This window comes from Atta colombica, unplaced genomic scaffold, assembly GCF_001594045.1.
Source record: "Atta colombica isolate Treedump-2 unplaced genomic scaffold, Acol1.0 scaffold136, whole genome shotgun sequence".
In the NCBI taxonomy this organism is placed as follows: domain Eukaryota; kingdom Metazoa; phylum Arthropoda; class Insecta; order Hymenoptera; family Formicidae; genus Atta; species Atta colombica.
Window position 1 is genome coordinate 448144 of NW_017259224.1, and position 16339 is coordinate 464482.

Consider the following 16339-nt stretch of genomic DNA (forward strand, 5'->3'; position numbering starts at 1 on the left):
GTGGCTTGCACAACGATGCAGCTACTTCTTTGTCCTTGTTAATTATGGACCAGGCCGTGATCCAGTTCACATTTATTCATCACGATTCTTTCCTTTTTTTTACCGGACGAGTTTGTTGAATTCTAGGATCAGTTTGAATAATGCATTCAGACGTAACTTTGAGCGGATGAAGTTATACGATCGATGCGACTTGGAACACGGCCTGGTGCGCGACTGTGTGAGTGCGTTTACGAGATGATTAAAAACGCGGCTTGATTCATTTAATTATTTACTGTGAGATTATTCATCACACTGATTGCACGTAAAATCAGATTTTCGCGCGAAATAATAAACAATTAATTTATATTGCAATAACAACAAAATAAACAAATAGCATTGAAGTTGTATTTAGAAAGTTACAATAAAGCTGCGATCGTGTATGTGTATGTGTTTGTACAAATGCATGTGATGATACTCTAAAAATATATATGTATCACTTAAGATTTATTATATTATCGCCGAAAAATTGATATAATCCAAGACGATTATGTTCTCTATTTAATTCTCTTTTTTATTCATTTAAAGTTTAATTTAAGTTGTGCCAGTTAATTGATTCAAACTATAAGTAAATAATGACATTATCGATACGATAAGAATAATGTTTTTTTGTCAAAGATAAACTTTTTAATTTCTTCGATTATTTTAAATCGAAGTAATTTAAATAAAATTTACACTATTTATGTAGGATCTCTCGTTCTCACGCGTGACAATATTTTTTATAATCCACGTTGAAATCGACGTTGAATTGCGAATTGTTTCGTGAGCCATGTTTTTACGGTGATATCGACAGAATCTATCGGTATACAGTTACAGCGATTCCATTTAATTCACCCGCCTAGGCAATTTGCCAAAATGTATCGTTGCGATGTTTCATCGTCGTAAAGCAGAATTCGAAGTAGCTCTCTCGAAAATATCTCTCTCGATCAAGTCAAAGATTAATGGAACTAGCTTTAGGGAATACAATGTACGCCGTCAGCAAGATTATTAATTATCTCGGAAGTTTATTCAATTAACTAAGAGATTCGATCGAATTACTTTAAATTAAGTATGTATATAGCTCGTTATACATAAATTGTACAAAAGGGTAATTAAAAATAAACGAAACAAGAAATCGAATCGAGTAGAATATCTCCCAGGTAAGTTATCACATTTTTAGAACGTCCTGAAAACTCAAATTCGTTTCTAATGACCGGATATATTATTGAGAAAGGACCAAATTGATGATAGTTAAGACAGCTCTGACAAATGGGTAGCATTAGTATCACAGATAAGATTCAGCCGCTCTGGAATAGATATTCCTTCATCACTAAAAGTGTTCCTCAATGAGCAATTTGATTTCTAAATGTGTCAATATTATTCAGTGAATAAAATATGTAATAATATTAGGTATGGAACAGTTGTTAATTATGATAAACGTTTTATAAACGTTTTATAATCGCGCATGCGATTTTTTTCTACTTATACAGTTTATCATGAAAGACACAGAATGCAAAATTTATGTAATTACATTATAATTTATTGCTCCGTTATTTCCAGTGTAAAAATTCGAGCATAAAGAAGTCGCGATTTTATTATCCCCGATTAAATGTTCGCGTTCTCCCAACGTATCTGACAATTAATCGAGGACAATTAGTCGTCCTAATTAATTTTCTTTGGAGCGTTGCTGTCAATTAATTTTTCCTCGGAGAGACGACATTATCCTTATAGACATTAAGGCTGTTTGAATGACAGTGAGGTGCTCTCTCGGGATCGTCCTTGCGTTTTCGAGCAGTCATGCTATTTGCGCATCACGCGCTTTAATAGCTATAGCTGCAACTCGGAAACTCCGTTGGTACGTGAACGACTTTGTAAAGTCTATCGATGGATAGAAAGTCTGTTGTTGCATTGTCGCAAATGTCGTATAACATGTTGAACGCAATATCGTAAGTGCGCATCCGCGTCCTATAAGAATCCGCGTCCTATAATATCGTCGACACCGTCTGTGACTTCGTCGCACTTTGTCTCGGGGTCAATAACACGCGCATACGACGCTGTGTACTTGAAGTGGATGGATTCTATGGAACTGCGAGTGATATCTACGGCCCAACTGCTCGTACCTTCGATTCTTCGCGGGATCGTTAAATATCAACGAGAAAGAACGCGTGCCTGTAGAATCGAGTTTCTCTCCCTCTCGCTCCCTCTACTATGTCGATCGATTATACCTTGACGTCGCGTGAGAAATTTTTCGGTCTTTCCTTCCTGATACGTTTTCCCTTTGTGGGACTCGAACGCTGCGATACTCCATAATTAATGTCTCGCCGGACCCACGTTGGGTGTTCCAGATTTCGTGGAATTAATAAGAACTCAGACAAGAGTTTTCGACGTCATGGCGAAAGAATTGGTTCCTGAAAACGGGACAATATCGGGTCTGTATCGAAGCAACCCGATGGATTGCTACATATACATTTGATATTCGTTGAACCGAACGAAAAATCTGAGGGAGAAACTCCATCTAGTCAGATATTGCAACGTGTATTTTTAACCTTAGATCGTTTGAAATTTCCTGATGCCAGCCACAGCATTTCAATATTTGATTTAAACACATGCTGGCATATATTCCATCGAAGATTGAAATCAATTGGCATAATCTCGGTAAAAGAATCATTTTTTTCATTCATTTTTTTTTAAATATTTTTATAACAGGTACAAAAGATACTTACAGTAATTTAGAAAATAATTTTTATGTTCTGAAGTAGTGTCAATTTCTTTTTGTTTGTATGTCATAAAATATGAGCGCGTTAGTCACCTTTGTGATATTGAAAACACGGAATAACATGTTTCTCTGTCTCAATTTTATTCTCGTATGGAAATTCATTCGTTAATTTTAACACGGTAATTAGGAAAATTTTGCATTTTTGACAACAAAGAATAAACATCAAATTTGATTTTCTATATATATTTTTAAAATACTTAGAGTAAAATTATATTCAATATTTAAAGTAAAAAAAATCAATTTTCTATATTGATTTTATAAAATACAATAGTTTATTCTTGTCAATCTTCATTTGCAGGTTAAGTTCAATATGTATTTTCAATGACTAAAATTGATTTTCTATATTCTGGAAACAATAGAATTTCCGAAATATTTTAAAACTAGACTCTTTTTTTATTTTCATGACATTTTATATATTTCTGCTCTTTTTTATTGATTCATATCTTCTAAACTATAGTAAAATAATTCATGTCTATTTTATATATAATTTCTCTCGATAACCTTTAAAAATTTTTCGATATGTTCTATTTAATTTTTCATTTTGTATTACATATATACGAGTGAGAACCCCGATGTGAAACGCGTAACCAGTTTCAGTCGCGAATTTTCACTAAACGAACACTAAAATCAAAGCACAAATTAGTAATTGAATAATACTTAATTCTGATGTATATCATCTCCATTTTTTATGTTGGGATTGATAGCATAACATAGGTTAAAACTAGTGGAATATTTTTACAATTTGAGTGCCGAAGCTTCACCGCGATACGCCTGTGATTGGCACTTCAGTAATGCGGTTCTACTCATCGACTGGCTGCCACTGACCTCGGCGAAAAATCAAACTTTCATCGTCCGTGAAAGCCACAACATGTTCAAGCACGAAAACTCATTTATCACATTCCAACCTACGAAAAATGAACGTTATTTTCCCGAAACGGGAATTGATCTATAAAACTGCTAATTCTTTCGAATTTATAGCTTGTCTGTAACACTTGTTACATGTAAAAATATAATCATCGAATTTTCGAGAAGAAAAATTCCATTTTAATTTAAACAAAAATCATTTTTTATAATTTTCCAGATTGTTAATGAGAATCGTACTAATTATTTGTGCTTAGGATCTTGAAATAAATATTTTAAAATATTTTAAAATATTAGAATATATTTACATGATTTAAATATAAATTGAAGAGGCTATAGTAAAAAGATGAAGTATGTTAATGAATAGAGAGAGACGAGAGAAGGACGCTAATGATAATTTTATATGCGACAGCACGATAGAAGGATCATCAAGTGTGAAAGAGAGGATAACGATCTTGATTAAGTAATCGCACACCAAGCCTCGCGAAATGAAGTAGCGCTGTATCGGATTCCAACAGAATGCCACACGGTGCTTAAAGCATTTTATTTTTATACAGCTTCAATGTGCCAAGAACTGTGAGACGCGAAATAACACCACGATAATCTAACTGTTATCGGGAACGTTTAATTCCGAGCTCACGAAGTTCGAAATCAAAATAGCGAGATTTCGCTAACGAAGGGAAACTATGAATAACTTCGTTAAGATATCAACAACTTCGATATCAATATTTCTCCAAAATTTCCTTGAAAACAGTATTATGTTACAATATTCGTATCGTTTCTAGTAACTACAGAGAGAAAGTTTCTAAAGCACTAAATTAATGAAAATTGGTATACAATAATTAGCATATCATAAAAATATAATATATTAGCATATCATAAAAATATAATAAAAATATAATATATTAGCATATCATAAAAATATAATAAAAATATAATATAATAATATTCATTCAGAAATTTTTATTATTTCCAAATATTGCTGATTTAATGCATGTACATTTTATATATTTCGATACTTATATTAATTTTTAATTCACTGATTTTCAACTGTCGATGTTTCGCTAATATTTTCTATTTTTTTATTAACTTAAAAGAGAGAAAATTTTTAAAGCATTGAATTAATGAAAATTTATATATACATCAATTAGCATATCACAAAAAAATATAAGGATCATTCCGAAATTATTATTTCTGAACATTATTGCTGATTTAATGCTTTTACATTTCGACATTTTTTAAAATCTATTTTAATCTATTTTCAGCTATCAATATTTAATATTAAAGACAAAACAAAGTGAAGATATCGATTGTACAACAGAAAAACTGTAATTATCATCAGGCAACTATTCTATTCTCTTTTTCTCAAAAGTGAAGGTAGATAATTTAAACTATAAATACTTTCCAAGTAAGTCTGGTTTTTCATTTTCTGTAATTTTCTGATTAATTTGTGGTAGACTTAATTTGATAATAATGCAAATCATATTTTTTAGACATGATTAATAATTGAACTGATAGTTTTGTAGTATTTTTAAAGCTTCACACATTACAAAATCATCAGTTTAATGATTAGTTATACCATAGAAAAAAACACAATTTTTATATTATCATCAAGTTAAGTGAGGTTGAGTCTAAACTACAAGTTAACCAGCAAATGAAAAATAGTAAAGTTGACACAAATATTATTCTATCTTTCTTATAAAATGACGTTATATCAACATCATTATTTTTATTGAAAATAATTTTATTAATTCAATAATAATATTAATGAAACACATAAAATTTTATAAACATTTGAAACAGGAGCGTGACGTATTTGTTTCATTAATTAATATTATTAAATTAACACACAATTGTTTTCAATTAAAGTAATGCTTGATATAACATTAGTTTTTCAGTATTCAATTCAGCATTCAATGAGTAACAAAGATAGAATGACATTTATGTCGACTTGTGTCACCAAATGGAAGCTCTATGTAACACTATGTAGAATCAGTTAAAATCAGCAAGAGAGTATCGGTATCAGTAGTAACAAGCACTGCACGCGTATTTCCGCATCGGAAAGCATCCCCACGCACGTTCGCGTCATAGGAGCAACAGTTCCCGAGTACGAGATCCTTCAGATCAGACAGGGTCGGACAGACAACCGACTGCCTGGTTGGATGATAGTAGCCTCGAGTCAGTCAGTCAGTCGGTGGCGCTCCGCGCGGTTCCACGCGACTCTCGCGTGCTGTGTGGACGCGTGCCAGTCCGCATCGATCGGCGAGTGGATTATGATCGTACTCACGTGGATCATCGTCGAGAGAGACGTTGCATTTCGCGATAAAGTGCGGTACACGTTTGCATGACTGTGTGATAGTTTAATCGAGATTGCTGTGCAGACCGTTTGTAGATTTTGCAGCGATTCTTTCGCTTTCGCTATTTGCACGATCAATTTTCGGAATTTTCGCGAAAGGCAGACAGATGCAAGTGACACACACACACACACACACACACACACACACACACACACACACACACACACACGCGCGCACCTGACACCAAGCGAAATCCAAATCGCGAAATCCAAATCGCGTAACAGACGTCGCGTCTGAATCGCGATCGACCCGACAGAAATTCGCGAAATTTCGCGGATAAATCGAACGGGTACGTTCAATGTGATACGCGAGTTTGTGGTGTACGCGCTGCACGCGAATAAAAATCGTCTTGAAAGTTCACTCGAGGTCGTGACATTTCAAGGAAGATGCGCGATACTCGTTAGGTATGACGATGAGCGCAAGCTAAGCGTGATATAAGAAGCATTCGGATGATTTTTACGCGTCTCGGAGGAAGAATAAGAATCGTGGGCACCGCGTAATTTCTTAGGCGCGAAACGGTTTTCACTTTGTCTTAAAATATATAATGGCGCCGCGGACGTAGATATAATACATATCGTCGGTATTAAATTGCTGAAACCTGAAACTAGAGCCGTGAGAATAAAGTTTTCACGTTTGATGTTTCACAATGACGTTTTTCAGAATCGAAGAACATCCCGCGATAATGTAGATTGAAGCAAACATCGATAAAATTTACCCTTAATAAAAATACACCCTTCAATTAGTTTTAACGCTAAATCATTGGAAGGATGAATAAATTGGATTTCATTATTTTTTTTTATGTGTATTTATTATAGATATATTTTACTGTATATTGTAATCACAAATATACTTCTGTCGGGATTTTATATTAAAAAAAATGTAAATTCAAGCAACACGTTGCTATGTAAATGTTTTTGTCACAACTTCGAAATAATATTGTATGGAACAGTATGGACTTCGAAATTTTACAGCTTATAAACAAAACTGCAAATATAGAAATTTCAACCAAAAAATCCGAGCTGCAGACCGATGTGCTTCTATTTCTGTTGAAATCATACCCGTTGTTAATTTAATAAACGAATAAACCGATAAACTCATGACAGCTCGTATTGATCGATACAGAAACTTCATCGTCTGTGCTGACGATATGATTGCATAAACTTAGTCGCTCTTATTCGATCGGTTATCGAAATAATTGATGTACTACGATTTTTATCAAAAAATTTGTCAATTAATTGAATTATCTACAGAATATTTCTGAGAAAATCATATTTTCAAATTTCCTTCATTCTTTTCCCGACATATATTTTTCTAACATAATTATTTATGTTGTTATGTTTTCATAAATAAAATTGTACTTTCAAAAATATCTCTAAAACAATTTTAAATATAAAATATTAATATCACATAGAGAAAATAATTTTAATCTCTGAGATGTTTATAAAGAATAGCTGCAATTTATCCCTCAATCAATCGGAAATTATTTGACGAGATTTTATGTAGTTTGTTTTGCAAACACACGAAATGTATTAAAATTTTTCAAAACTGCGCAGATCGCGGAGTAGTTTCCACGGCTTCTCCGAGAGGAAATCAGTTGAACATGGAAATCAGTTGAACAATCGTGACGAAAAAAAAAATTGTTGACTAGCAATTAGACTGACTGGGTCGACTGTGACTGTCTTGTTTGCCTTCAATATTACGGGATACGACGTAGTGAACACGTGGCGGACAAGACTCGTTGACGACGCGACTGTGCCCATGACAGGCACGTGGCGTGGCAAAACGTCGATCACGCTGCTATTAAGATTCACGGCAGGGAGCAAGGACCTCTTGATAGCTGCGCATCTCGTTATCGCGAGGAAGATGGGCGGGAAAGTTGGTTTGATTTGCGGCAGCTGTTGGTCCGGCAAATACAGTACGTATATAAAATCCACAAATCGTGATAATTCTTAATCCATTTTTCCTGGTAACCCAATGGAACAATCGTATAAAAACTTCGCCGATTTTTTGTGAATAATTTTCAACTCGTTTGATAGTATTAACGGCAATCGACAGATCAAAATTTACTTACGGTATTTATGCCATATGCATTATGTATGTCGCATTCCCTTCACTGACGAGAATGTTGTATTGAGAATAAAGTACTGACGCCGGAGAATTAATAGCTATTACGCGTTATACTATTCGACGACGAGAAACTTGCAAACCAATAGTGTACAGATATATTTGGAACAAGATAATTGAATTAAAATTGCCCTAATAATTGCAATTATGATATCCTAACCTACAAGCAATTTAATATATTTAATTTGATACGTTTAATTTAGTTGATAATACACGATTTTTAGCGATCGGCCTCATTATAGTCAGATTGGTAGAGCATTATTACGCGAGCTACCAAAGTTATCACGAGAGACTAAACTCGGAGCGCAAATCTAAAACCGGAGTGGGAAAAAAAGCGTCATTAAAGAAAAAAACGCGCGTTTTCCGGGTTTCCTAGTCTTTTCATTCAGGCCATTCCAGAACTCCTGGCACGTGAGGTCTCGTTAATGTGGGGCATTCTTCGAATTTCTCGCGAAGACAGACGAAGTTCAGTATTAAAATGTTCATCGTGGTTGGCGAGGTAATTTGCGAACTTCGATTAAACCGGACAAACGGCGCGCTGGCGGCGGTAAAAGGCGAATCGTTAATTCGCGGCGAAGTTGAAAGCTCTGTATAAATTGCAGCCTCTAAGAATAATTCACGAGCGTCGCGCGAATCAGGATCGATTCACGGCCATACAACTATTGTCTCCTTTAGCTAGAGTTGCTATCAAAATTTTCTAAATTACATACTGAGAAAGGTGTGTGAAAAAATGGACCACAAAATTCTGATCATATCAATCAAAATTCTGTAATCTCAACAATCAACTGGAATTTAATAGATTTAACCAAAAATTTTAATTCATCCGTTCAACCAGAATTACGAGTAATCTAATCAGATAATTTTCTCAGTCTAGAATTTACAGATTAAAAATCCTGGACATAAAAATGCGTGTAGATTAGTAAAATTGGTTAAAACAATCAACGAATAATAATAATAATAATCTATAATAATAATAAAAATAATATTATAATAACAATAATAATAATTGTTTCCATCTAAATGTTTATTAACGATATTAATTTAATAATATAAGAAATTAATCGCTCATAGATGATTATTCTTCAGATTCTCCTCACATTCAACTATGATTGGTCAACTTCTTACAGCTTAAGGATTACTACACTTGTTATAAATCAAAACTAAGACAGAATAGCGCGGGAAGAGTCAAAGCAGAATTTAGAAAGTTCCCTGAAATTCCGGACGTTCACAATTATCTCGAACGTCTTTGGAAAATCCCTCCGGACGTTTCTGACTGCTCAAAAAAAGAGGATGATATCCAAGGAAAAGAATTGAATGAATTGACAATCCTATTTTTAATGAACCCCGAAGAACGAAGATGTCAAACGTCAAAATGTTGATCACGTTCGATGTGGATTCGAGTTGGACATTAAGTCCTTTTCTCCTTCGTAAAGTTCGTAATTTTTGTACTTGGCACAACTCAGAATTCAGATCTGTAATTATCGGGAAAAGGAATCCTCGCCAAACTTGGTCGCCAAGCCACTCGATTTCTCGATACTGAGAAACGACATCGCGTTACAGTTTCCCGCAACTCTGGAACAGCGCCAAAGGTACTGTTGCGTTCTCGTGGCCGTGGTATCGATCGCCGCGAGGGGACCGTACGCGAAAGGCCGCCGAGAAAAAGAGAAAAAGAGATTGGGGACCCGACGAATACATTTCGGAAAGGCCGGAGGCTCAGTCACAGGACGCTCCGTTCGTTTATCCAGTTTCACGCGCGCGTGGATGCATTCCTCTTTCGACCGAGTACCGTTACTGAGTGCCAGCACTTTCGATCATTGAATATCCCCGGTATCGTTCAACGCGAACGCAGCTGCCGAAACTCCACACTGACTTTCCGCACCCATGATATTGTCAATTCAATTGTCAAATATTTAGGTAAAGGCTAAATGCAGGAATTAAATATGAATGGAATTATGTGGTATTATGTGATTCTAGGCCTATCATTTTCGTCTTTCTTTACACTGTTAAATTTATAATGTCAAATTATATCCAACTTGAGTTATTTTTAATCATATCTATAGGTTGCCACTGTTTCTATCCAATCGGTAATTTGACTAAAACAATGGGATTGATTTAACTCAAGAAAATATATTAAATTTGACTCAAATTTATAGTTTAGGTATTATTTACTAAGTGCACACGTTAATATGAGTGATGTTTACTTTGAAATTAAGGAATGGACACAGAAATGGATTTACTTACTTTTTGATATAAATAAAAATTGAAAATAACAATGTTATTTAAATCAAAGAATTGAGGATCATTCTCTTACTCCTTTTGATATCTAACAATATATGTTTATTACAAAATAATTTATATTTATGATGTATTCATAATTCATAATATTTCCTTGTTTGGATATTTAACAAAAAAGTAGTCTCTTTTCTGGGTCTTACAACTTTTCACGATTTAAATAATTCAAATAGCCTTCACAATGATTATGTAGCTCTACGTAAAACTTTTTTTTTCTATCGACCGCTAAAATACTTTAATGAAAAAAACCTCGCGAATTTCATTTCATTTTTTTAAATTTTTTTTCTGTACAATCATAAATTTATCATATAAATCAATTTGACATTCCGAGTAACATATATTCTTTCTCAATTGCGCTTATCCGAGAACGAAAGTAACGGCGGCTATTTTCGGACGATAATGAGTCGATCGTGACCAATTCGGTAGCCTACATCACTGCCTCTCAATAAAGCAGCAATCAAACCATCCAATAGTCAGCTCTATCAAATATTTCAAAGGCGTTTAGTTAACAAAAATAATGGCTACCGTTATTCGGATTAATTTTATCATCATTAATTTTATATTTATGATAAAATGCTTCGATGATCTTTCTAGCTAGTCGAGCTATTCTTTGATGTAGAAATAAATGTTTTGCTCCAGCAAATATTGTGCCATCGTATTCACAATAAAAGACAACAAGAAAATAACGTGGAATTTATCGCGTCCCACTTTTACGGTTTTTACCTTAGACTGGCAACGTCAAAGAAAGATATGTCATTGATGAATAGGTGGTCACACGACTGAATCTTTTTGCTACGAAGCCAGAGACGCGCAGAGACGCGTCAATTGGACTGAACCTCGGCAATGAATGCGAACCGTTAAAAGCAGTAAGATTTGTGCGCGCGTTGCAGAACGATTTTACTTCGTAAAATACCGTTACCCTAGTCGCGATACTCGTGTCGCGGATTCGGTTCTTGCGTAATGTGTGTCGGCTGCAAGGTGTTGGCGGTTAAGCAAGGTGCTGCAGTTCTTTCTATCAACTTGCTGAAGTACCTGGGATAACTCTCTATACATAGAACTTTCTATCATTTTTTACACGATATACGACTGTACATTTCTATGACATTTTCGATATCTTGCGCATTCGACGAGCTTTTATTCCTTTCTTACGACCGAATGCGTTTATAAACAAGGAAATAGCGACACAATTCTGTAGATGTAAAAGTAGGTGACAGGAAGATGTATTTGCACCTGCCATCATCAAATTGATCACGATGACCGTGGAGAGACCGGAAAATTGAAGATCGATAAGAAATTCTACACGGCATCGAAACACGAAGAAAAAGAACAGTCTAGTTTGTTAGGTCAAATCTCATAGATTTCACGTTTGTCGGTGTATAATTTTCTTTTCCTACGAACATTGGAAAACGTTAATGTAACTGGATCGCTAACGGATGATCGATACTATGCATTCATCGCAATACTATGTTTACATTTCCGCTTGAACGCTTAATTCTCGCGTGGGAAAAACATCTTCGTGCCTTCAATAAAATAGGAATAATTGGCTTCTCCTGTAGAATTAGCGGGGCGAAACGCACCATTTATTCCGTTTCTTGTGTTGAACTATTATTGCTTCCGCTTGAACTGCTATCGAGCAACCAATGTTTAATCCTACTCTTTTCATCGAAGCGTGTGCCAAACTAAGCTCCATCGATCGGCAACTATGACGCGACACACGTTATCTTCTTCCGGTCGTCTGTCAGCCACCAATGTTCTCAACAACTCTTTTACGACCTTTTTACGTTCATGATGTAAGGACGATTTTAACTTGAGAAGCTGGTCGCGACATTTTTGCACTTTTAAGTTAACGGTGTAACAGCAAGAAGTGTCATTAGACAAACTCGGCAAACACGACTCTTGCTCAACAAGCTTCGCACTCGAATGAAACGCGAATATTTTCTTGTAACAGTTCCAAGCAGCAGTTAATTTTTATTCATTTGTCTACAATCGACATCTTTGTACAAACCGATAATATCATTGTTGAATTTACAACGTCAAATTATATCCAATTTGAATAATTTTTAATAATTTATAGATCGCTACTGCACTTCCCAATATATGTCATCAATTTGACTAAAACAATGAAGTTAAACGATTTTAAACTCAAGAAAATGTATTAAATTTGATTGAAATTTAATTTATTATTTATTAAATGCATGTTAATGTAGACGATATGTTCAAAACTAACCACAGAAATAAATTGATTTACATTTTGACATACATGGAAGTTAAAAATAATAAAATATTATTTAATTAAATAAGAGAAATTCCTATTTAATTTAACATATTAGGTTACCAATCTCTTCGATATTTAACAGTATAATAATGACATAACGCATTAATTTCTTCATTGCAATTTCATTAGTTCTTGATTTATCGGAGATAAATTCCAATATTCTCTGTAGAGACTTCGGTACAGTTCACATTATGAAAATACATCGACATTTAATAATTTGTCCGATATTAACTTTCACTGATCAACTTATTTATGCAAGTAATATCGCCGGCTATATAAATAATTACGACTTATTTTATTCATAATTTTAGTCGTAACATCATTCACTGATTCAACGTTTTCTTAACATTCATGCTATCCACCGTAAAATCTCCTCATTATCGTTTTCTGTCGGCATACAAGAAGAATCGTTGCTTGCTAATAAAATGAATTCCTAGTTAACTTATGTTGCTTGCTAATAAAGTGAATTCCTAGTTAAACTTAACACACGTTTCACACTTAGAAATCACGATGTCGTCTCGAGTATAATGGAATGATTGGAAGGTAAAACCGGACCTTCAAGTACACGGTCGATGAGACAAAGCGATGATATCGCGTCGCCTGACCTACTTGATCACTACAGATCCCGTTACTTGGAGCATCGAGTCGACACTCGTGTCGATGCCATAGTGGCTACTTGCTACCATAATCATAGTGGCAAGATTGCGGCAGACCGTTGCGCGATCTTGGAAAGACGGTGAGAGGTTCAAACACCGGAGATTAATCCACACGGGAAATATGTACTGCGGCAAACCGTAGTTTGTAGTAGTTTCGTAGATCGGCAATGCGATTAGTCGTTTTACTAAATTGCTTTTCCATATAAGAAACAATGATTTCATCATCGCGGTTACACGTAACCGCGACTATACGCGTACCTCTTTCTTGCATTATTAAGTACAAGTATATGTACATAAATGAGAATTATTGGAGAAATAAGAAATTACTTCTTAGCTTCCTATCGAAGGGATATGCATAATGCATGACTTAAAGTTATAATTTAACTAAGTTTTCGTGATTAAGTGATAATCGTTATAAAGTCGTTATAAAGTCGTTATGTTAATATATTAGGAAGAAGATAGAAAATAAAATAATTTTGAGAATTGTAGAGTTATATATAAAAATTTTTTTATTTCCAAATCGTAAAACAATATTCGTTCTCTTATTCTATTTCTTATTTATTGTTACATGTATTTATCAAGAAATATTTTGTAAATTTAAGACAAAAATAAATCTAACTGCAGTGAATGACAAATAGATTACAAAAAAATACGTCGCAATTGTTAACGTTTTTTAACGTTTCCTCGTACAATTTTACTTTCTTGCCACACGGGAACAATGATTTTGCTAAAATATCTAAAAATTTAGGTAGACACGTATAGATCTGAAAATTTTAGACCAATAAATAATCATATAAGAAATTCAAGCATGATGAGCAATGTTGCCAAAAGTTTTGACATTGTAGCAACTTATAGCTTGAGCCTTCTAAAAACATAATTATTTTGATATCCAACAAAATTTATTTTCAGATCTGTATCTAACTAAATTTTTAGATACTTCAGCAAAACCATTTTTTCTCCACTAAGAAAAAATACACTAAATTTTAATAAATAATTAATAAATAATTTTAATATTTACTTGAATAGTGCCAATTAAACATTTATTTACAATAAAGAAATATTGACTCAATAAAAAGAAACGATAATTAAATCAAATTAATAGTTTTTGTATCAAATAAATATAAGTATATGTATTGAAAAAAAATTTCCTAAATCTAAGTGATATTTTCTTGAATAGTACTAAGTAAAAACGTCTCTTTATTGCAAATAAATATTTACTAAACGTATTCAAGAAAATATTACTTCACTTTAGGAATTTTTTTCAGTTTATCTTTGTATTTAGTAAATATTCAATTGGCACTATCTAAACAAATAATTTATTAAAATTTTAGTATCTTTTCCAGTGTGTCACTCTTCATCCATTCCTAGTCTTTGAATCAGAATCCAAGGCTTAGATAGAAGAATAAATAAAGATAAAATGTGGCAGTATTGCCCCGCGAGATCTACGTGAATTATCTAACGGGCGAACCTCACCGGTCCTTTTCGTCTTCGGATTAGTCGTTACTAGTTTTACAGCGATGTGCTAAGCGAGATGTATGACGGCGTGATCCTATTTTATCTCACGGCGAAGATACCGTGCGAGAATACGACAAAGCATCGCGAGAAAACAAGCGCTCGAGGAATGCTGCGGGAGTGTAAAATATTTATTACATCTGGACGCGAGCCAACATTTTCTTCGCCTTCCTTTTATCACCTTGCTCGTAATAATGGCGGGAAAACGAAACGCGGTGGAGGTGGTACAGCAGAGAAAAAGGAAAATCAACTCTTGTCCGACTGTAACAGCAACAGGTCGAGGACGATACAAATGACCGTGAGAGTACGTTCCTGCCGTCGACGTCATGTTCAAAGTGCCACGATCTATTTCTGTTTGCCTACCCTGCCTGCCTACCTTTGTCGATTCAACGAAAAAGACACGCGCATGAGTCGATTTCGAACAGTGTCATTTCATACAAGGTCGTTCTTAATTTTAAAAGAAGGAGTGGCCAATCTGTGACACGCGAAGGCATTCTTATAGTGGCACGCCTAAGGAAACACGCCTGCAAAGAAAATGTAAAATTTGTACCAACTGTATATACTCCATTAAATTCTTTTTCTTTTTACATTTGCACTTTACAACTGCGTTCGTTTTCATATTAAAGGCACTAGATTAATATTTTTTTTATCACATGATGAAGATTTTGAATATATTAATTGACTATTGAATAATTTTCTAGGGAAAACTTAATAAACGATCAAAGAAAGAAAATATAATATTGTTTTAGCGAAAACGGACAAAAATACATGCAATCTCTGATTAATATTTTGCAATTTTTATTTTTAAACGAATGAAAAACAGAATATAGTAAAAGAAATAAACTTTGTTAAGTAAAAGAAATCTTTTTGCTTTTAATGCAAGAGAAGAAAGTATAAGGTTACAATCATTTTTTCTTGATTCTGTAGCATAATGGCATATCAAAGATTTCTATAATAATATACTAGACAGGAAGGTTGGCCACTTCTCTAGAGACTACATCAGATAATCAAAGAGAGAAACTCAGTCAGTAACAGAATATAATCTGTTATTCGACAATTGGGACAATTAAATATAGAATGTCTGTTTCATTACCGCGACCGAGACATTTAATGCTGAGCTAAGCAAAAGTCGAAAATTGTTGATAAATATGGCATTCAAAAGTAACGCAAGGTTGAAGATGAGTTTACGAAACACCCTAAAAATTAGTTGAGTCAGATTACGTACTCGCATTGTATTCTTCTGTTACAATTCTGTGCGGATTTCACGAATTTCATTAACCGCTCTCGAACGAGGGCGAACCGCCCTTTTCCCATAATCTCTCGAGCGAATTCAACGCCCGAATTCTGATCCGGGAAAATGATATCCGCACCCTTTTGGAGCCGATGCTCATCGTCGTTTCAACGCCGACCCTCTGACGCCTTTTCCGGCACGGGCGTCGCGACGCCAGCCATTAAATCCCCATAGAAAGCT

General features: G+C 34.3%; 1 protein-coding gene across 1 annotated transcript in view; it reads left to right on the forward strand.

The window, feature by feature from the left end:
* LOC108684615 overlaps window positions 1–16339 on the forward strand; it is a 137200-nt gene that overhangs the window by 92582 nt on the left and 28279 nt on the right. The gene's annotated exons all lie outside the window — the stretch shown is intronic.